Consider the following 21580-nt stretch of genomic DNA (forward strand, 5'->3'; position numbering starts at 1 on the left):
TTAGAGGTTCCCCTTGTTATCGCCCCGTCTCAGTTTACGCCTTGTCTCCAACTAAGACCGGGGGGCATCGGAGTTGGGCAGACATAATCCGGCCTTCAAACGCGGCTGCCGTGGGCCCAAGCAAACATAGTCTCGCAGGCGTAGACTGACCACACGGGTGAGACAACGGAGTCAGGTTTCTGTAGGGGTTGCTGCTCAACTCCTACCGCAGCATCACGTTCCTGTACTTGGGACTCATCTGCCCAGTCTCTAGAGAACCAAGTACAGGGAACGTAACACCAACTGCCCAGGAATCAGGAGAGTGCAGTCCCAATGGTGTCAGCAGGACAATGGTCAAAAATTGGGACTGCCCTACTGAAATCGGGATGGATAGGAAGTATAACTTGTTTACAATTTACCATATAGATTTTTCATATTAAGCTGCTTACAGAGAATATTAAATATTTAATCATTCATATCAGTCCTTGCCCTGAAGGAGCTTTCAATCTATATTACCCTGCACAAGGACGCATCACAATTAATTTTGTCAGATCCAATTAATCTACCGGTGTGTCTTGGGGAGGAATCCCACACTAGATTGTAAGCTCCTCAGGTCAGGGCCCTCTTTCCTCTTGTTGTCAAAACCCTCTTCTCCACACATTTCACTCGCAGCTCTCCCCTACTCAGCGACCATCTTTACCCGCATTCTCTCCTGCTAGTAAAGACTCATCTCCATCTATGGCCACCAGCCCCAAGTAATACGATGATTACTCCCTCGCTACTTACATCTTAGCTGTATTATGTATGAGAATTGTGGTGCTCTTTGTTACCTGTACTCTATTTGTGTTATTTATTTACTGTAATGCTAAGTTTTGTCTCCCTGTGCTGTCCTTTGTACGGCGCTGCGAAACACTTGTGGTGCCTTATAAATAAAATGGAAGAAGACGAAGAAGAAGAAGAAGATGACGAAGAAGAAGAAGAACAACAACAACAACACTGAGAGAGGAAACAAACTCTGTGAGGCAGCCATGCACTTTAGTCTTGTAGCTCTTCAGTACAGGTCGTGCATTTGGGTGTAGTATATTTTGTGGACATTCATCATGTCAACTCTGATGAAATGTTGAGATGATTAGAATATCAACAAAACATCCCTGGTGGTCTAGTGGTGACTTACCTGGTACGGTGGGTCCAGCTGCTCCAACGATGTCTTACGGGTCCGGCAGTCAGCTAATAAGAACTTATCGCTATCCCTAACCTCTTACCTCCCCCCCACATGGTGCCTATCTCTAACATCCCTTCCCCATAGCCTAACCCTAACCCTCCCCTCCTGCAGCCTAACCCTAACCTTCCACTGCCGGTCCATGCAGGATGTACGCATTTCGCATGCAGACATTTCATATGTTGACATTACGAGCATTCTGCAAGTGCCAACATGTCCAATGTTAGCATTTTAATAATGTCAACATCATAACCGTCAGCGCTATGAATGCCGACATTTTAAATGTCAACAGTTTGACTGCATCCCGTAGACTCCGCTTGGCCATATTCTGTGCATTCACTATTTGGCTTCCAGGTTGCTTGTTTTGCTAAAGTTTTTCTTTTTCTTTCAGGAATTTCAAGAAGAACATTTAGTATAATGGAAACCACGGCACATCCTGAGGAGCCAACACTGGAAATAGCGATCTGTTCTAGGTCACCACCGATACTTCTGATCATTTTGCCGATCCTGGCAGTAGCCGTGATGGTAGCTGTGTGTATATGCTGCTGCGTTTGGAAGAAGTGAGTACTCCTATTTAAAGCAAGTGTGAAAAAGCTCTTTCTGACCAGCCAAGTGCAAGGTAGCGCAATTTCTATGAATACACCGACCTTGGATCTCCACTTGCAACTGAGAGGGGGTACTACTGGGTGGTAACAGGGGCGTTTGTGCATATAAGTGTTCCGGGAGTGTGTCATGGGTGTCAGAGCTGTAACTAGGTGTGTGCGGAGGGGGCATAGGCAGATCCGGGGGGGAGGGGGGGGGCACTCGGCCCCATGCTCCCCCTGTCGTTTCTGACTTCTTCTTTTTTGCAAAAGGAGAACATCAGCAGCACTACTGCTATTTCCATCAGTCAGATTTGATAAAAGAGCCAGCAGGCACTAGGTCCCGCCGCTGCTCTAACAGCAAGTCCGTGTGGTAACCAATGGGAAGGCTGGAGCTGCAGCTCCATCCTCCCCCTGCTCACACTGCAACCTACCTCTCCCACTGCCAGCCAGCCAGAGTCCAGCCCAGGCGCCGGGTTCAGATGCCATGCCAGCATGGAGTAAGACTGTTACTTATGACGGCGCAGAAGGCTTCATTAGCCCTCACTGCACCGTACAGTTTCCCAGCACTTCCTCCTCCACTTCCTTTATCACCATGCTAGGTGCAGTCACACTCAGCTCAGCTTTGAGAAGGCGGCCCGTGTGACTGTGACAGGGCTGTCCTGCAGATGTATTATGCTGTGTGATGTGACAGGGCTGTCCTGCAGATGTCTTATGCTGTGTGATGTGTCAGGGCTGTCCTGCAGATGCTACTTGTTGGAGATCCTGCTGGCTGCTTCTGCTGATCAAAGATGGGCAGTTTGTGTCCTGCAGTCTGAGTCTCAGTGCAGTGCCCAAAACAAGGTATGCTGCACCTGCCACCACCAACTAAAAACTATAATAATTATATTGTGCTGGGGTGCCTTCCAGGCTCCCATAACTAATGGAACAGGTGACCAACATTTCAAGGCCCAATCAGCCTTTTCATCAGGGTGAAACATTGCCAATAAACCAGAATGCGCTCCTACAGCCAATCATTACCTGATGGCGTATTCTGTGAGGCCACGCCCCCTGTGATACCACACCCCTTATCTGGGAGCACGCGTGCCTTAGGTGCATGTAAGTATAACTTACCGTTCCCCTATCACGCACCCCCGCCTTTCAATTTCTTCTGGATCCGCCCCTGGGAGGGGGCACCGCACACAGCGCTGCAGGGTAGGGGGCGCTGTTTGCAGCACTTGTCAATTATCTGTTTTAATTACTCTCACTTGCAGCTTCCCCCCTTTCTGAAGCCCAGCATCTCCTAACCACCCCTGTCTCCTACCCTGACCCCTTCTGTCGCTTATACCTATACAATATTATGAATGCAACTTGAGTTTTCCAAGTTATTCAGTCACACTGTCCTTTATTACATTTCAAAATGCTGACAGACCCCGGATTCACACACATTGCCTGTGGTATTGCAGTCAGACAATCTGTTCATTGAGCTATCTGACCCTGCATGGAAAGGTAGATAAATCTAAGCTAGAGAATTCTATTTGAAGCGTACCTTGTACTTTGTGAGAAAATGATCAGCATTGCGGCTGAGCAGATCTATGTAGTGTGTGGCTGCAAGAGATTGGATGCGTGGCTGCAAACTACATAGATCTGCTCAATTGCAATGCTGATTTTTTCTTTATGAAGTACCAGTAACTTTATATAGTGTTCATAGTTTGTATGCAGGATCAAATAACTCAATGAGTAAGGTGTGTGATTAGAATACAACAGGTTATAGGTTTGAATCTTGGGTATGGCAGTATATTGAAATAAAGGGAATTGTAACTGAATAACAACAAGTTCTTAAGTTAAGTGCATGAATGTGGTATAAAGAGGATTTATGTCCTGTGGTGATTTGCACACAGACCATTTTGCACCCACATCCCAGTAAGGATTCCAGCCCCGTGCTCACCAGAAGAGCTGGCTGCCCCACATCACATGTTCCTCTGCTACAATGTCTCCAGCCTTGGCCGGTTCAGCTTAGTTCAGGTAGTGAAGAAATAGAGGTTAGAAATAGGGGGCACCTCATGCCCTGGGTCAGTGGTTTCCAAACTATTTTGAATCTCGGTGCCCTAGAATATCAGAATTTTTTTCACGGCACCCCTAGGCCAAAAATTTCTTATTGAGAAATTTAGAAAGAAATATTACATTAAGTAGATCACGTTTATGTCGTCCTTAGGGTCAGTTGTGTGGTGAGGGACGAGATTTGCTTCTGTTTGACCACATATTTTGCCTATTATATTGACCATGAATAATTTGAATTGGTCCTGGACCACCAACCCAGGGCACCCCTGCAAGTGTACCGAGGCACCCCAGGGAGCCACCGCACACAGTTTGGGAACCTCTACCCTGAGTGGATATGAAATTTCATATCCACCCGGAGCATTTGTGTGCAGGTCTTACAAACCCACGGTATGATTGTGATGAGATTGTGGACGGATTGCAGTGGGATAGAGGTTTAGGTTTATAAACATCTAGAAATCAAAAGGTCAAAACAACCTTTAGTAAATGATGTATTTTTGTTTTAGAACCCCACGTTAATTTAGCTTAAAGAAGACTAATTCCCTGGCCTTAAGAGGTGTGCACCAATATAATTACAGCTGTGTCAATTGTGTAGGAATAGGGAAGTACAATTGCTACATGTGTTCCACCGCTGAGTGTTCTCCTATCTGCGTCACCTCCTCTCTCAATTCTACTAGTAGAAAATATTTTTCTTGGCAGGAAGAAAAGAAAAGCTGCACAACTTTCCCAGGACAAGTGAGTATTGTAACCCCACATATTTATTCATAAATAACACAAAATATACAACGTCAATGTCAACACACACACTGCAGTAATGAATGTTATACAAAGGGGCATATGTATCAATTATAGGGTTCTAGACCCAATAATTATAATGACTTATTGCTGTTATTAGCTGCAGTGAGAAATTCTAGATCGCCAGGATGTATTAAAATATACCAACAAGGACATGGGTTCCAACAGAAGCCTGTTCCTGCAGAGTGTTAGAAGAGAAGGGTTCACATTACAATCCCTTCACTTTTCTTTGGGAGACAGAAGCCGTTCTGCGCATACGCCATCTGCTGACCACGCAACCCCTAGTGGTGAGTGCCGGGGAGGGATCCTCAAGATCCATCTCCATTGCTTTTTGCGGAATGTAGCCCATAGGCTACAATGGATAATGCGAACTCTAAAAAACAAAGCGCTAAAAAAAAATGTGTGTCAGCTGTCCCACTCAAAATGCTAGAAAGATTTAATTATTCCTTAATACTCCTCACCTTATTCAGGACTAATGCTCTCAAATTAGTGGGTTGTTACTTCCCAATGATTTAATATAGCAAATAAAAAAACTGAATTGAAAGCGCTGTCCAAAATAAAGGATAGATAACATTTTTATTTATTTTCTATTAATATAAACCATTAATATAAACACTTAATAGAATCTAAAACATGTTAAGCATTACTGCAAAAGCCTATTACCTTAGTGATTATTATCACTGCTACCCTCTAATTACACTGACAAACAGTGATTAATTGCTAATTAAAACAATATTGCATTAAATGAGTAGTATAATTAACTCCACAGTGAACAATTCAAACTCTAATATTCGGCTTCCTAGGTACTTAATTATAACACTTATAGAACACTTAATTTCACAGCCCAAACATATCTAGAGGAAATGCGTACAATTAGTAATGCTTTTTTTCACCTCCCGCTGGGACAGCGTTGTGATAGAATGTGTCCAAGGTGTCTCTGGTGTATAGCCAAATTGAATTTGTAACAAAGAATCAAATCTCCTGCAGAAGCCTTTCAACTGATTGGCTTCTGACGCGCATCCCCGTCTGTATACAAGTGGTTACAAATGCAGATTCTTTACGGAACAGAGTTTATAAGCACAGTAGCTTGAATGTCCACTGCAGCTGAAGCATAGATAAGCTTATCTCACCAGTGTTTACGGCTACCGTCTCTCCCGCCGGGCTCCGTCTCCGCCACACACAGCGCTCAGCGGCTCCACCGCTAGCATCAGTGCTGTAATCCTCCCGTTGGTATGGGTTACGTGCAGACTGCTTGGAGCACAGAGATCCTCCGGCCAGTAATTCCAAGCCCCGTTAGATGTTAGGCACTCGGCCCGTAGCGGCGGAATAGCACAAGTTCTCACCGGCACTGGGGGAGATGATATCGGCTTGTGTAGGCTTATGTCCATATACAGGGGTATACACTTGACGCGTTGCTCAGCCACTCAGCCACGCGTCAAAATTGTGCATACCTCTCAACATGTCCCATTCCAGGAGGGACAAAATGCTTTCTACCTGGACTTCCCACTTAATATGTGATTGACGTCACCAGTGTTGAACTATTTAATTGATAAGAAAGGTATTTCAACACAGGTGATTGCAATCATAAATTAAGAAGAAAGTCCAGGTAGAGAGCATTTTGTCCCTCCTGGAATGGGTCATGTTGAGAGATATAGATTGTGTATATTACATTTAAACCAATGGTATATATTAGTTTTAACTAATAGTTTAATAATGTCCGGGTACTGTTTATAGCTCCACCTAATTGAAAGACAACTATTTTATAAATGTTTATTGTAGTGGAACAAAGACAACCTACCCTTAAAATACACATAGAAAAATAAAAGAATTTATCTTGTTACATGCAAGAATAGCAGCAGAATCTGTACTACTTACACACTGGGACAGGACTCAGGAGGACTCTGTCTGTGTCTCTATCTCTAGACCCAAATTGTTTAGTTGCATAACAGTTTACACAGAACTCAGACACTCAGGCGGGGAGGAGGAGAAGATGGGATCCCTGTGTCACTTACAGCTCTCTCCACCCTCCTATCTTTCCTCTGGTCAGAAAGCTCTGTCAGTAGCTCATACAACACGGTACTCCTGTGTCTCTGCCTGCACTGCATTCTGTCCTGCTCGCATCCAGGCTGCTGGTTCTGCTGCTGCATAAGAGGGAAAGCTAGTGATGTCAGTGTGCTCTGGCCAGGGAGGGGGGGTCCCTGACAAAGGGGGGACCGGGGTACAGTATGCCTTGCATCCCCCCCCTTAATCTGGCTATGGTTTGGAGCAGCTGCCCCTGCAACAGGACAATACTGAATTGCTTCAGTGGTAAACGCAGCAAGTCAGACACATAATTAACGGGGCGTAAGAGGTACACTACTCGTATGATGAAAAGTCCCCTATTAGAGAATATACCACATACGGTGTCATTGGTTGCAAGTGTATTTTTCTGAAGTTTGTCTGTGTGTCATCTCCGGACCTCTAGTAACAAATGTTAATTCAGTCTTGAAGTATACAAAACTAATCTGTGTTCTGCTGGAGCGGGGATTTTTATGTAGTGTCATGTTACAAAAACACTTACAGAAATATGGGGGTAATTCAGATCTGATCGCTAGGAAGCGATTTTTGCTGTCCTGCAATCAGGTAGTCGCCGCCCATAGGGGAGTGTATTTTTGCTGTGCAAGTGTGCGATCACATGTGTAGCAGAGCTGTACAAACTGATTTTATGCAGTCTCTGCGCAGCCCAGGACTTACTCAGCCGTTGCGATCACATCAGCCTGTTCGGGGCCGAAGCTAACGTCAGACACCCGCCCTGCAAACGCATGGACACGCCTGCGTTTTTCCAGACACTCCCTGAAAACGGTCAGTTGCCACCCACAAATGTCCTCTTCCTGTCAATCTCCTTGCGAACACCCGTGCGAATGGATCTTTCGCACAATCCCATTACTCACCGGCGATCCCGTTTGCAGCCGTCCATCGCGCCTGTGCATTGCGGTGCATACGCATGCGCAGTTCGGATCTGTTCGCCCGCTGTGCGAAAACGCACAGCAGCGCTTAGATCTGAATGACCCCCTATGTACAGTAGCAAGTTCTGGTGAAATATGTAGCTAAATAGATAATGCAAAATATGTAATATCAAATAGGCCTAAGGTTTATAGCTGTAATAAAAAGTTTGCTAAACAGCCTATTATGTTTGTTTAGAATCCCATAACGACATTCCTTTATACAAAAAAAAAAAGCTGTATACTAGCAGAACAGATTGGAAGCTGTATACAGAAGTGTGATATACTCATTTTACAATTTGCTATTCCAAAGCCTACACTCTGCTCTCATAGGGGTAAATTTATTAAGATGGGAGTTCTATTTAAGATGGGATGTTGCCCATAGCAACCAATCAGATTTTACTTCTCATTTATCTAGCATCTTGTAAAGGATAATACCTGGAATCTGATTGGTTGCTATGGGCACCATCCCATCTTAAATAGAACTCCCATCTTAGTAAATTTACCCCATAATAGGGTTTGTTTCCCACTTTGATCATTTTTAAGAATTAGAATAGTTCTGACAATTGAGGCGGAGAGATAAATTTACTATCAATTTGTTGATCGATTTAATAACGACCGGAAATCTATCAACATCGACTGGGTGATTCAGGGCCAAAATTACACATACACTAAAAAGTCAATTTGTGAACAATTTGAACAATTTTTAATTCGATGTCGATAGACTTTTTATTTTTTATTTAAGTCTTAAGTCAGTTTTTGGCAGCTCCATTCCAAATCCACAACAGGTAGACATAAAAATTGACCAAAAATCACCTACTACTTTCTGCTGATTTTCTATTAGACAAATAACACCACATGCAGGAAGCTGCCGCGGTTCTTTTAAATTTACATTGCATACATCTCCAATGGTGAGGCATCTGCGCAGGATCCTTTCTGCGCATGTGCAAAACAGTCGTTGCAAGCAGTGCTCCCTGAGCCATTTGATTAATTGACGGACGCTATGGCGCTCACATCTGCAATTGTGCATGCTGATGAACAAAATTATGCAAAAGCCCCTAGCAGCCCTCAAAAGTACAGAGAAGTACAATGCAAAGGAACAACAACTGCATCCATCGATGATCGTCAGCTCGAGTAAAAGAGCAGCCAAGCAGCATGGTAGCCTTAACAGTGATGTCAGAGCCGCGCTGTCTGAGTAGACGCAGCCAGCGGCAGGCCCCAAAAATGTATGCGACAGTCTTGGATTTTTGCCACCACTCCCCCGTGAACTCCCACAAATAATGCCTGACTGTCAATCACTCTGCGTGATGGTGAGAGCTGCAAGCGGCTTCTCTATTAGATTTTGGCGTATGCGTAGTGTGATGCATTTTATTGCACAATTTACCAATAATCGCTCAACTACAAAAGTATCAGCATTCTGTCCATCAGTTCTATTTTTATAGGCATCATAATGTGATCTCAGCCAGGTATACGTTTAAGAAGTTAAATCAGTGTCGGGCTGGGGTATGATGAGCCCACCGGGGAATGCAATGGTAGGGGCCCATATTTAGGGGTGTCGTCAGTCTCCAGAGGGGGTGTGGCCTCCCACCACAGAGACCAATTAGTAGAGAGTGCATGGTCTGGGCACCAAGATAAGTATATACTGTAGAGTATAATTATAAGTATAGTATAAGTATTATACATATGTATAATTCAAGTGCACAGTGTGGAACTTGATCCCTAGAGGAGGAGGTGGGGCCCCAGGCAGTGGGGCCCACCATTGGTTTCCCCTGTTCCCCTATGGGCCACTCCTACCCTGAGTTAAATACACCTGTTTCAGACGTGTCCTTTTATATCAGTGATTTGGGGTAGATTTAGAGTCAGTTAGTAAATGAGACATTTGTATAGAAGTCTATTGAAAAGTAAAATGGTCTATTGTAGTGTAAAGTCTCTTTTCTCTCGATTTTATGTTGCTTTTGCCTTTAGTAAATACCTGATTTTCAAAATTGACTGAAAATCGCCAGAAAATAAACTTTTATTAAATTTACCACGGAATTCCAGACAGTGCTCCAGTACAGAACAGGGGGAGGGGGATTCTGGAATGCAATACATATCACTGCCCCTCCATGCTGAATAAATGTGGTGCCCTGTGATCACTAAATAACATGTGTTCTTCCTCATAGTGTCCCCCCGGTTTCTGTATACGCAAAGACGTCACGGACCCCGTCAAAGCAAAATGGTTCCTTAGATGAGAAATTTCTGATCATGAATGAGACCGCCTCTAAGGAAGTCTAAGCTCCAGAGTAATGGGAACAGCTGGAAGAAATGAATGTATATTTGGGCACTCATCCGCCACTGTTGTTCACTGTGCATAGTGCACTGACTATAAAGCAGCATGTGAATCGACGATTGTGTTCTGCTCACACGCAACTCACGGTATAGTGCTATGGTATGTTCTAAAATGCCGCACTCATTAACGACACATCAGTACTGACATATGAATGGACTCTGAGTACATACAGTATACTGGTAAATAAAAATGTTTATAGAAGACAGGTTGGTGTCATCATTATGGTTCGATGCTGGATTCAGGAGATGTTAAAAAAAATCCTCTCTCAGCCCACATGCTACCAAGTGGATGTGTAATGTTCTGGTAACTTTAGCTGACAGATGCATTGGGGGAAAACTCACGTTCCTTTAGGTCAGGGGCAGCCAAACTATAGACCGTGGCCTAAACACATCCTGAGCCTGCCCCTGCCCAGGATTCCTCCAGAGCTAAGGACTCTTCTGTATGGACTATGGAGGCAGTTTAGCTTGGCACTGCAGTGTGTCCCAGAAACTTGACGGCCTGGCTGGGCCCCTCTACAATTGCAGAGCAGTGGCACAAATGGACTTGGCAGATGTGGAAGAAGATGGACAGGTGGTAGAGACAGGAATCAGATGCATACCAGTAGAGGTAAGTAGCATAAGGGGCGCTATGGGCTGGCACATAAGGGGGCACTATGGGTTGGCACATATTAAAGTGGCGGCCTTGGGCTGACAGATATACGTGCTTGAATGAAGGCACTAGGCTGGCATATAAGGGGGAGACAAAATATCTGACTTACGGGCACAGTTGTTTGTGCTGAATATATTACTATTTCATTCATCAGCTATAAATTGTGTTTTCGACTTCACGTTTAGCTGTGATCGCTATCTGCACAATCTCATCTCCAAGAACAAATCGAGAAGAGTGGAGAAGTTTTACTGGAAACTGAACACATCCAAACTTTGGGTGTCTTGGAGAGGCAGCACAGTACTTTACTTACTGAGTGTAGTCATGTCCCCATTTGATGAACCTCAAAATAATTAAAGTGGAAAAAGAAAAAAAATTCTGCTATGCAAAAAAAATTAACATCTGTAGTTTTTTAACTGCGTTGTTAATGCACCAGTTTCTCCTTTCCCTATCTCATTGGGGGTAATTCTGAGTAGATTGCAGCAGCAAGTTTGTTAGCAATTGGGCAAAACCATGTGCACTGCAGGGGGGGCAGATATATCATGTGCAGAGAGAGTTAGATTTGGGTGGGTTATATTGTTTCTGTGCAGGGTACACACTGGCTGCTTTATTTTTACACTGCAAATTAGATTTCAGTTTGAACACAGCACACCCAAATCTAACTCTCTCTGCACATGTTACATCTGCCCCCCCCCCCCCTCCTGCAGTGCACATGGTTTTGCCCAACTGCTAATAAACTTGCTGCTGCGATCAACTCAGAATTAAGCCCAGCGATTGGTCATTTGGTGTTGTGGATGTTAAGTACATCTAAAGTATTTTAAGATTGGCTTATTGACTTCCACAGCCCTACATAACCAGGGTACAAGGTGCCTCTAATTCCTCACAGCCCCATGCGCTTTATATGATCTGTAGATGAAGGACCATTAGTAGTACCTGGTATATCCCTCAATTTGTTTGGGGGTCGAGCTTTTAGCCTTTCGGCTCTGTAGAGTTTGAGAAGGATTCTATAATCCTTCAAAGACAGACTCAAGACTGTCCTGTTTAATTACGCGTTTCACTAATGTCTCTTTAGTTCTTAAAAAGAAAATAACCCAAACGCTTATCTCTCTTTTCTGTTAAGTTTATTTTATATCTTGTATTCTTAACAGGGACCACCAATGCACCACGAACCAGGATTTTGTTCTCATCATAGTGCTCACGGCCACTGCTATCAGATACTTATCTCTCACCCTGCACTCTCATTAGGTGTTCCCTAACTCCTAACTTTTCTTTATTGCACTGTATCGTGTAATTAGTAGAGATGAGCGTGTTCGAATGTAACGCCAGAATTAACGCTAGTTCGGTTTTATCCAGATGTTTCTTATTGGCTATCCAAAACACGTGACGTCCGTGAGCCAATAAGATGCCGTTTTGAGAACCGAGTAAATCCGAGTAAAACCGAACCTGCTCATCTCTAGTAATTAGTAGCCAGGTGAACCCTAACAGCAGATGCAGCCGTTTCTTCTTTCCCTTTATCTGGTCACTCTCATCCACTGTTCACTCTTGCTCCCCCCATACTGTGTTTGAACCAGCCTATTAATAATATATGGATTGTGTTATGTAATCTGTTACACTGCATGTGGATTATTCCTGGTGGCATTACAGCTTCCCATTGTTTACTTATGCCAAAGGAACAAGTATTTCCGGATACCTCTGGGCACAGCTATCTAACAGAAATGATGACATGTAATGCTGCCGTTTACAAGAATGATGACTGTTTTATTTCAATTAATTCAGTACATGACAAAACATGAAAGAACCTACACGAATTCCACAGGATCAAACGGAAACAATCAAAGGAGTTAGAGGCAAGTTTATCTGCCCAGAAACTAGATATGTGCGGCGGGCACTTTTAGTGTTTTGTGTTTGGGTTCTAATTAGAGATGTGCACTTGAAATTTTTCGGGTTTTGTGTTTTGGTTTAGGGTTCGGTTCCGCGGCCGTGTTTTGGGTTCGACCGCGTTTTGGCAAAACCTCACCGAATTTTTTTTGTCGGATTCGGGTGTGTTTTGGATTCGGGTGTTTTTTTCAAAAAACACTAAAAAACAGCTTAAATCATAGAATTTGGGGGTAATTTTGATCCCAAAGTATTATTAACCTCAAAAACCATAATTTCCACTCATTTTCAGTCTATTCTGAACACCTCACAATATTATTTTTAGTCCTAAAATTTGCACCGAGGTCGCTGGATGACTAAGCTAAGCGACCCTAGTGGCAGACACAAACACCTGGCCCATCTAGGAGTGGCACTGCAGTGTCACGCAGGATGGCCCTTCCAAAAAACACTCCCCAAACAGCACATGATGCAAAGAAAAAAAGAGGCGCAATGAAGTAGATGTGTGAGTAAGCTAAGCGACCCTAGTGGCCGACACAAACACCTGGCCCATCTAGGAGTGGCACTGCAGTGTCACGCAGGATGGCCCTTCCAAAAAACACTCCTTAAACAGCACATGACGCAAAGAAAAAAAGAGGCGCAATGAGGTAGCTGTGTGAGTAAGATAAGCGACCCTAGTGGCCGACACAAACACCTGGCCCATCTAGGAGTGGCACTGCAGTGTCACGCAGGATGGCCATTCAAAAAAATACTCCCCAAACAGCACATGACGCAAAGAAAAATTAAAGAAAAAAGAGGTGCAAGATGGAATTGTCCTTGGGCCCTCCCACCCACCCTTATGTTGTATAAACAGGACATGCACACTTTAACCAACCAATCATTTCAGTGACAGGGTCTGCCACACGACTGTGACTGAAATGACGGGTTGGTTTGGACCCCCACCAAAAAAGAAGCAATTAATCTCTCCTTGCACAAACTGGCTCTACAGAGGCAAGATGTCCACCTCATCATCATCCTCCGATATATCACCGTGTACATCCCCCTCCTCACAGATTATCAATTCGTCCCCACTGGAATCCACCATCTCAGCTCCCTGTGTACTTTGTGGAGGCAATTGCTGCTGGTCAATGTCTCCATGGAGGAATTGATTATAATTCATTTTAATGAACATCATCTTCTCCACATTTTCTGGAAGTAACCTCGTACGCCGATTGCTGACAAGGTGAGCGGCGGCACTAAACACTCTTTCGGAGTACACACTTGTGGGAGGGCAACTTAGGTAGAATAAAGCCAGTTTGTGCAAGGGCCTCCAAATTGCCTCTTTTTCCTGCCAGTATAAGTACGGACTGTCTGACGTGCCTACTTGGATGCGGTCACTCATATAATCCTCCACCATTCTTTCAATGGGGAGAGAATCATATGCAGTGACAGTAGACGACATGTCCGTAATCGTTGTCAGGTCCTTTAGTCCGGACCAGATGTCAGCATCAGCAGTCGCTCCAGACTGCCCTGCATCACCGCCAGCGGGTGGGCTCGGAATTCTGAGCATTTTCCTCGCACCCCCAGTTGCGGGAGAATGTGAAGGAGGAGATGTTGACAGGTCGCGTTCCGCTTGACTTGACAATTTTCTCACCAGCAGGTCTTTGAACCCCAGCAGACTTGTGTCTGCCGGAAAGAGAGATCCAAGGTAGGTTTTAAATCTAGGATCGAGCACGGTGGCCAAAATGTAGTGATCTGATTTCAACAGATTGACCACCCGTGATTCCTTGTTAAGCGAATTAAGGGCTCCATCCACAAGTCCCACATGCCTAGCGGAATCGCTCCGTGTTAGCTCCTCCTTCAATGTCTCCAGCTTCTTCTGCAAAAGCCTGATGAGGGGAATGACCTGACTCAGGCTGGCAGTGTCTGAACTGACTTCACGTGTGGCAAGTTCAAAGGGCAGCAGAACCTTGCACAACGTTGAAATCATTCTCCACTGCGCTTGAGACAGGTGCATTCCACCTCCTATATCGTGCTGAATTGTATAGGCTTGAATGGCCTTTTGCTGCTCCTCCAACCTCTGAAGCATATATAGGGTTGAATTCCACCTCGTACCACTTCTTGCTTCAGATGATGGCAGGGCAGGTTCAGGCGTTTTTGGTGTTGCTCCAGTCTTCTGTATGTGGTGCCTGTACGCCGAAAGTGTCCCGCAATTCTTCTGGCCACCGACAGCATCTCTTGCACGCCCCTGTCGTTTTTTAAAAAATTCTGCACCACCAAATTCAAGGTATGTGCAAAACATGGGACGTGCTGGAATTTGCCCATATTTAATGCACACACAATATTGCTGGCGTTGTCCGATGCCACAAATCCACAGGAGAGTCCAATTGGGGTAAGCCATTCCGCGATGATCTTCCTCAGTTGCCGTAAGAGGTTTTCAGCTGTGTGCGTATTCTGGAAAGCGGTGATACAAAGCGTAGCCTGCCTAGGAAAGAGTTGGCATTTGCGAGATGCTGCTACTGGTGCTGCCGCTGCTGTTCTTGCGGCGGGAGTCCATACATCTACCCAGTGGGCTGTCACAGTCATATAGTCCTGACCCTGCCCTGCTCCACTTGTCCACATGTCCGTGGTTAAGTGGACATTGGGTACAACTGCATTTTTTAGGACACTGGTGAGTCTTTTTCTGACGTCCGTGTACATTCTCGGTATCGCCTGCCTAGAGAAGTGGAACCTAGATGGTATTTGGTAACGGGGGCACACGACCTCAAGGAATTGTCTAGTTCCCTGTGAACTAACGGCGGATACCGGACGCACGTCTAACACCAACATAGTTGTCAAGGCCTCAGTTATCCGCTTTGCAACAGGATGACTGCTGTGATATTTCATCTTCCTCGCAAAGGACTGTTGGACAGTCAATTGCTTGGTGGAAGTAGTAAAAGTGGGCTTACGACTTCCCCTCTGGGATGACCATCGACTCCCAGCAGCAACAACAGCAGCGCCAGCAGCAGTAGGCGTTACACGCAAGGATGCATCGGAGGAATCCCAGGCAGGAGAGGACTCGTCAGAATTGCCAGTGACATGGCCTGCAGGACTATTGGCATTCCTGGGGAAGGAGGAAATTGACACTGAGGGAGTTGGTGGGGTGGTTTGCGTAAGCTTGGTTACAAGAGGAAGGGATTTACTGGTCAGTGGACTGCTTCCGCTGTCGCCCAAAGTTTTTGAACTTGTCACTGACTTATTATGAATGCGCTGCAGGTGACGTATAAGGGAGGATGTTCCGAGGTGGTTAACGTCCTTACCCCCTACTTATTACAGCTTGACAAAGGCAATACACGGCTTGACAAATGTTGTCCGCATTTCTGGTGAAATACTTCCACACCGAAGAGCTGATTTTTTTGGTATTTTCACCAGGCATGTCAATGGCCATATTCCTCCCACGGACAACAGGTGTCTCCCCGGGTGCCTGACTTAAACAAACCACCTCACCATCAGAATCCTCCTTGTCAATTTCCTCCCCAGCGCCAGCAACACCCATATCCTCCTCATCCTGGTGTACTTCAACACTGACATCTTCAATCTGACTATCAGGAACTGGACTGCGGGTGCTCCTTCCAGCACTTGCAGGGGGCGTGCAAATGGTGGAAGGCGCATGCTCTTCACGTCCAGTGTTGGGAAGGTCAGGCATCGCAACCGACACAATTGGACTCTCCTTCTGGATTTGGGATTTCGAAGAAGGCACAGTTCTTTGCGGTGCTTTTGCCAGCTTGAGTCTTTTCATTTTTCTAGCGAGAGGCTGAGTGCTTCCATCCTCATGTGAAGCTGAACCACTAGCCATGAACATAGGCCAGGGCCTCAGCCGTTCCTTGCCACTCCGTGTGGTAAATGGCATATTGGCAAGTTTACGCTTCTCCTCCGACAATTTTATTTTAGATTTTTGAGTCCTTTTTTTACTGATATTTGGTGTTTTGGATTTTACATGCTCTGTACTATGACATTGGGCATCGGCCTTGGCAGACGACGTTGCTGGCATTTCATCGTCTCGGCCATGACTAGTGGCAGCAGCTTCAGCACGAGGTGGAAGTGGATCTTGATCTTTCCCTAATTTTGGAACCTCAACATTTTTGTTCTCCATATTTTAATAGGCACAACTAAAAGGCACCTCAGGTAAACAATGGAGATGGATGGATACTAGTATACTTATGGATGACGAGCGACTGCCGACACAGAGGTAGCTACAGCCGTGGACTACCGTACTGTGTCTGCTGCTAATATAGACTGGATGATAATGAGATGAAATTAATATATATATATATAATATCACTAGTACTGCAGCCGGACAGGTATATATATTTATTATGTAATGACTGATGATGGACCTGCTGGACACTGTCAGCTCAGCAGCACCGCAGACTGCTACAGTAAGCTACTATAGTAGCATGTATCAAGAAGAAAGAAAAAAAAAAAAAACACGGATAGGTGGTATACAATTATGGATGGACGAGCGACTGCCGACACAGAGGTAGCTACAGCCGTGGACTACCGTACTGTGTCTGCTGCTAATATAGACTGGATGATAATGAGATGAAATTAATATATATATATATATAATATCACTAGTACTGCAGCCGGACAGGTATATATATTTATTATGTAATGACTGATGACGGACCTGCTGGACACTGTCAGCTCAGCAGCACCACAGACTGCTACAGTGAGCTACTATAGTAGTATGTATCAAGAAGAAAGAAAAAAAAAAACACGGGTAGGTGGTATACAATTATGGATGGACGAGCGACTGCCGACACAGAGGTAGCTACAGCCGTGGACTACCGTACTGTGTCTGCTGCTAATATAGACTGTATGATAATGAGATGAAATTAATATATATATATATATATATAATATCACTAGTACTGCAGCCGGACAGGTATATATATTTATTATGTAATGACTGATGACGGACCTGCTGGACACTGTCAGCTCAGCAGCACTGCAGACTGCTACAGTAAGCTACTATAGTAGTATGTATCAAGAAGAAAGAAAAAAAAAAAAACACGGGTAGGTGGTATACAATTATGGATGGACGAGCGACTGCCGACACAGAGGTAGCTACAGCCGTGGACTACCGTACTGTGTCTGCTGCTAATATAGACTCAAAGAAATGGATGTGCATTCACAAGGGTTGCGCAATAAAAGCAGACAAGGCAGCCTTACTAACTACACGAATAGGGACAAACACAAAATCCCTGAATACTCAATGAATACAAAAAATGTGCAGTAGTATTGGCGCTGAGTCCGTAAGATGTACCCTTATATTACTAAGGGAATATATAAATGAGATCTAGTTGATGTATGAAGTACAGTACATTTTATTGAACATACATACACAACATAGAATGAAGTTTAAAAAAATTAAAAATGCAAACTTAATGGACACGATACAGTACATATATGTGCAACTGGAGCTGGGAGACAGTGACTTGGTTAAAGTGCTGGTGCAGTAAGCAGATGGTAAGTCTCTCACCCTTTGGTGGCCCTGCGGTGGGCTAGCTTAAGGAAGCAATGCTGGTCCGGCGCTGATGTAGCCCGGCACCACCGCACAGGGCAAAAATCAGCTTCTTGGTCCTTTGCCAGGTGTTCACCGTTCCCAGGTCCAGTGTTCAATCCAGTGTAACAACGCGTTTCGGTCATTTATTTTAGACCTTTTTCAAGTTTGTGGATTGAATTTGAGGGCTTATGGGGATGATTTATACCCCTAACCATTAGTCTATCACTCCTAACACCTGTAGTTTTACCGGAGCGCCGTATCGCCCCGGCTTGTTCCGCCGGAAATGACGTCTCCTGCGTTTCACCGTCAACCGGAAATGCTCTTGTTTGCGTTCCAATGGTGAAGACCGGAAGTGATGTCTTTTGCGTTCCACCGCCGGTCAGGAAGTATCCCGGTTTACGTTCAAATACAATAAAGATCTCCTGCGCACCGCTGATATATCTGTGTTTTCTCTATCAAATTTGAATCACTCCTGGGTGCGTTCACTGCCTCTGAGAGTGGGTGGTTAGATTCCCTGGTTGTTATCAGGTTGCCTATGGTGAATCCCCGTCGGCCATCTTTTTTGAGGGTAGCACAGTACGGCATATTCATGTGATTCCCATAATGCTTGAATTTTCCTTAGATATATTCAGTGGAGGACCAACTCTGACCAATCTTGGTGGTACTTTGTATTCCCACTAGTCCATCCCTTTTACCCGAGTTGGTCACTCATTTTGAATGTTGTAGCAGCAGATGAATATAATAGGCAAGAGAAAATAAAAGAGAAAAATTACAACCAGATAAAAAATACAATCAGATAAAATACAATAAGATAAAAACTCAATCTAAAAACCACTTCAATTCAAAATCAACATTATGACCGTTTGGTTTAAGAGAATTTAAATTAAAAATCCAACGCATCTCATTTTGAGCTAGAATTGTTTCAAGATTTTTGTTTTTCCAACTTGCTTTAACTTGCTGAATCCCTAGGTATCTTATGATATGTCCCTCACATTTATTATGTATTTTTGTGAAGTGTTCTGAAAAGGGATGACTATCCAGGCCCTTGCGGATGTTATACACATGCTCCGCCATTCTGATTTTCAAGGGCCTGGATGTCTTGCCTACATATATTAGCCCACACTTGCACTCAAGAAGATAAATGACATTTCTTGAGTGACAAGTGATGAAATCTTTGATTTTATGGTTCTTTCCATTAACTGTGAACTCTGTGCATTTACGTGGTATGTCTTTCCTGGTGGTTGTCCTGCACATTAGACAATCACCACACCTATGGAAGCCTTGATTACACGTCCTGGCTAAAGATTTCTCCGGTAGGCTACTCTTAACTAAACGGTCTTTCAAGGATTGGGCTTTTTTGTAGATGAACATAGGCCTATCAGGAATGATTTTTCCTATCACCGGGTCATCCTTCAGAATTCTCCAGTTTTCTTTAAAAATACTCTCGATTCTTTTATGGTGTGCACCATACTTGGTGACAAATGCCCATTCATATGGGTTATGACTGGTTTGAGAGGGGTTTTTTTCCTTTTCTTTTATGAGATGATCTCTTTCTGTGCCTGAGACCTGTTTTTCAGCTTTTGCTAAAGTGGATTCAGAATACCCCTTTTCCCGGAAGCGATCCCCCATTTCTTTCTTCTGTACCTCAAATACTTTAGGATCAGTACAGTTTCTTTTCAGTCTTTTGTATTGACCTATGGGGATGTTCTCCAACCATTTGTAATGATGTTCACTATCTACGCTAATATAGGAATTGGAATCGGTCGGTTTCCGATGAGTTTTGGTGCAAATTTTATTATCCCCAATATAAATTTGCAGATCTAAAAAAATGATCTCCTTTTTACTCTGAGAAAAGGTTAATTGGATGTTAAAATCATTTGAATTGAGTGACTCAAGAAATAAGGAAAGGCTTTCATCTGTTCCCCTCCAAAAAAGAAGAATATCGTCAATGAACCTCCACCATGACACCAGGTTCGCTCCAGATGTCCTTATTGGGTCCAATAAGGACATCTGGAGCGAACCTGGTGTCATGGTGGAGGTTCATTGACGATATTCTTCTTTTTTGGAGGGGAACAGATGAAAGCCTTTCCTTATTTCTTGAGTCACTCAATTCAAATGATTTTAACATCCAATTAACCTTTTCTCAGAGTAAAAAGGAGATCATTTTTTTAGATCTGCAAATTTATATTGGGGATAATAAAATTTGCACCAAAACTCATCGGAAACCGACCGATTCCAATTCCTATATTAGCGTAGATAGTGAACATCATTGCAAATGGTTGGAGAACATCCCCATAGGTCAATACAAAAGACTGAAAAGAAACTGTACTGATCCTAAAGTATTTGAGGTACAGAAGAAAGAAATGGGGGATCGCTTCCGGGAAAAGGGGTATTCTGAATCCACTTTAGCAAAAGCTGAAAAACAGGTCTCAGGCACAGAAAGAGATCATCTCATAAAAGAAAAGGAAAAAAACCCCTCTCAAACCAGTCATAACCCATATGAATGGGCATTTGTCACCAAGTATGGTGCACACCATAAAAGAATCGAGAGTATTTTTAAAGAAAACTGGAGAATTCTGAAGGATGACCCGGTGATAGGAAAAATCATTCCTGATAGGCCTATGTTCATCTACAAAAAAGCCCAATCCTTGAAAGACCGTTTAGTTAAGAGTAGCCTACCGGAGAAATCTTTAGCCAGGACGTGTAATCAAGGCTTCCATAGGTGTGGTGATTGTCTAATGTGCAGGACAACCACCAGGAAAGACATACCACGTAAATGCACAGAGTTCACAGTTAATGGAAAGAACCATAAAATCAAAGATTTCATCACTTGTCACTCAAGAAATGTCATTTATCTTCTTGAGTGCAAGTGTGGGCTAATATATGTAGGCAAGACATCCAGGCCCTTGAAAATCAGAATGGCGGAGCATGTGTATAACATCCGCAAGGGCCTGGATAGTCATCCCTTTTCAGAACACTTCACAAAAATGCATAATAAATGTGAGGGACATATCATAAGATACCTAGGGATTCAGCAAGTTAAAGCAAGTTGGAAAAACAAAAATCTTGAAACAATTCTAGCTCAAAATGAGATGCGTTGGATTTTTAATTTAAATTCTCTTAAACCAAACGGTCATAATGTTGATTTTGAATTGAAGTGGTTTTTAGATTGAGTTTTTATCTTATTGTATTTTATCTGATTGTATTTTTTATCTGGTTGTAATTTTTCTCTTTTATTTTCTCTTGCCTATTATATTCATCTGCTGCTACAACATTCAAAATGAGTGACCAACTCGGGTAAAAGGGATGGACTAGTGGGAATACAAAGTACCACCAAGATTGGTCAGAGTTGGTCCTCCACTGAATATATCTAAGGAAAATTCAAGCATTATGGGAATCACATGAATATGCCGTACTGTGCTACCCTCAAAAAAGATGGCCGACGGGGATTCACCATAGGCAACCTGATAACAACCAGGGAATCTAACCACCCACTCTCAGAGGCAGTGAACGCACCCAGGAGTGATTCAAATTTGATAGAGAAAACACAGATATATCAGCGGTGCGCAGGAGATCTTTATTGTATTTGAACGTAAACCGGGATACTTCCTGACC

The 21580-nt window shown here is 43.8% G+C and overlaps 2 long non-coding RNA genes across 3 annotated transcripts in view; one reads left to right on the forward strand and one right to left on the reverse strand.

Annotated features, from left to right (window-relative positions):
• LOC134966899 (uncharacterized) overlaps positions 1-10126 on the forward strand; it is a 30475-nt gene extending 20349 nt beyond the window's left edge. For both annotated transcript variants that reach the window (XR_010188725.1, XR_010188726.1), the window contains 3 exons: positions 1590-1758; positions 4516-4551; positions 9755-10126. This is a non-coding gene — a long non-coding RNA (uncharacterized LOC134966899). The remainder of the gene's footprint in view (positions 1-1589; positions 1759-4515; positions 4552-9754) is intronic.
• Positions 1-21580, reverse strand: part of LOC134966900 (uncharacterized) — a 159051-nt gene that overhangs the window by 6736 nt on the left and 130735 nt on the right. The window lies entirely within an intron of this gene.

This window comes from Pseudophryne corroboree, chromosome 10 (assembly GCF_028390025.1).
Source record: "Pseudophryne corroboree isolate aPseCor3 chromosome 10, aPseCor3.hap2, whole genome shotgun sequence".
NCBI lineage: Eukaryota > Metazoa > Chordata > Amphibia > Anura > Myobatrachidae > Pseudophryne > Pseudophryne corroboree.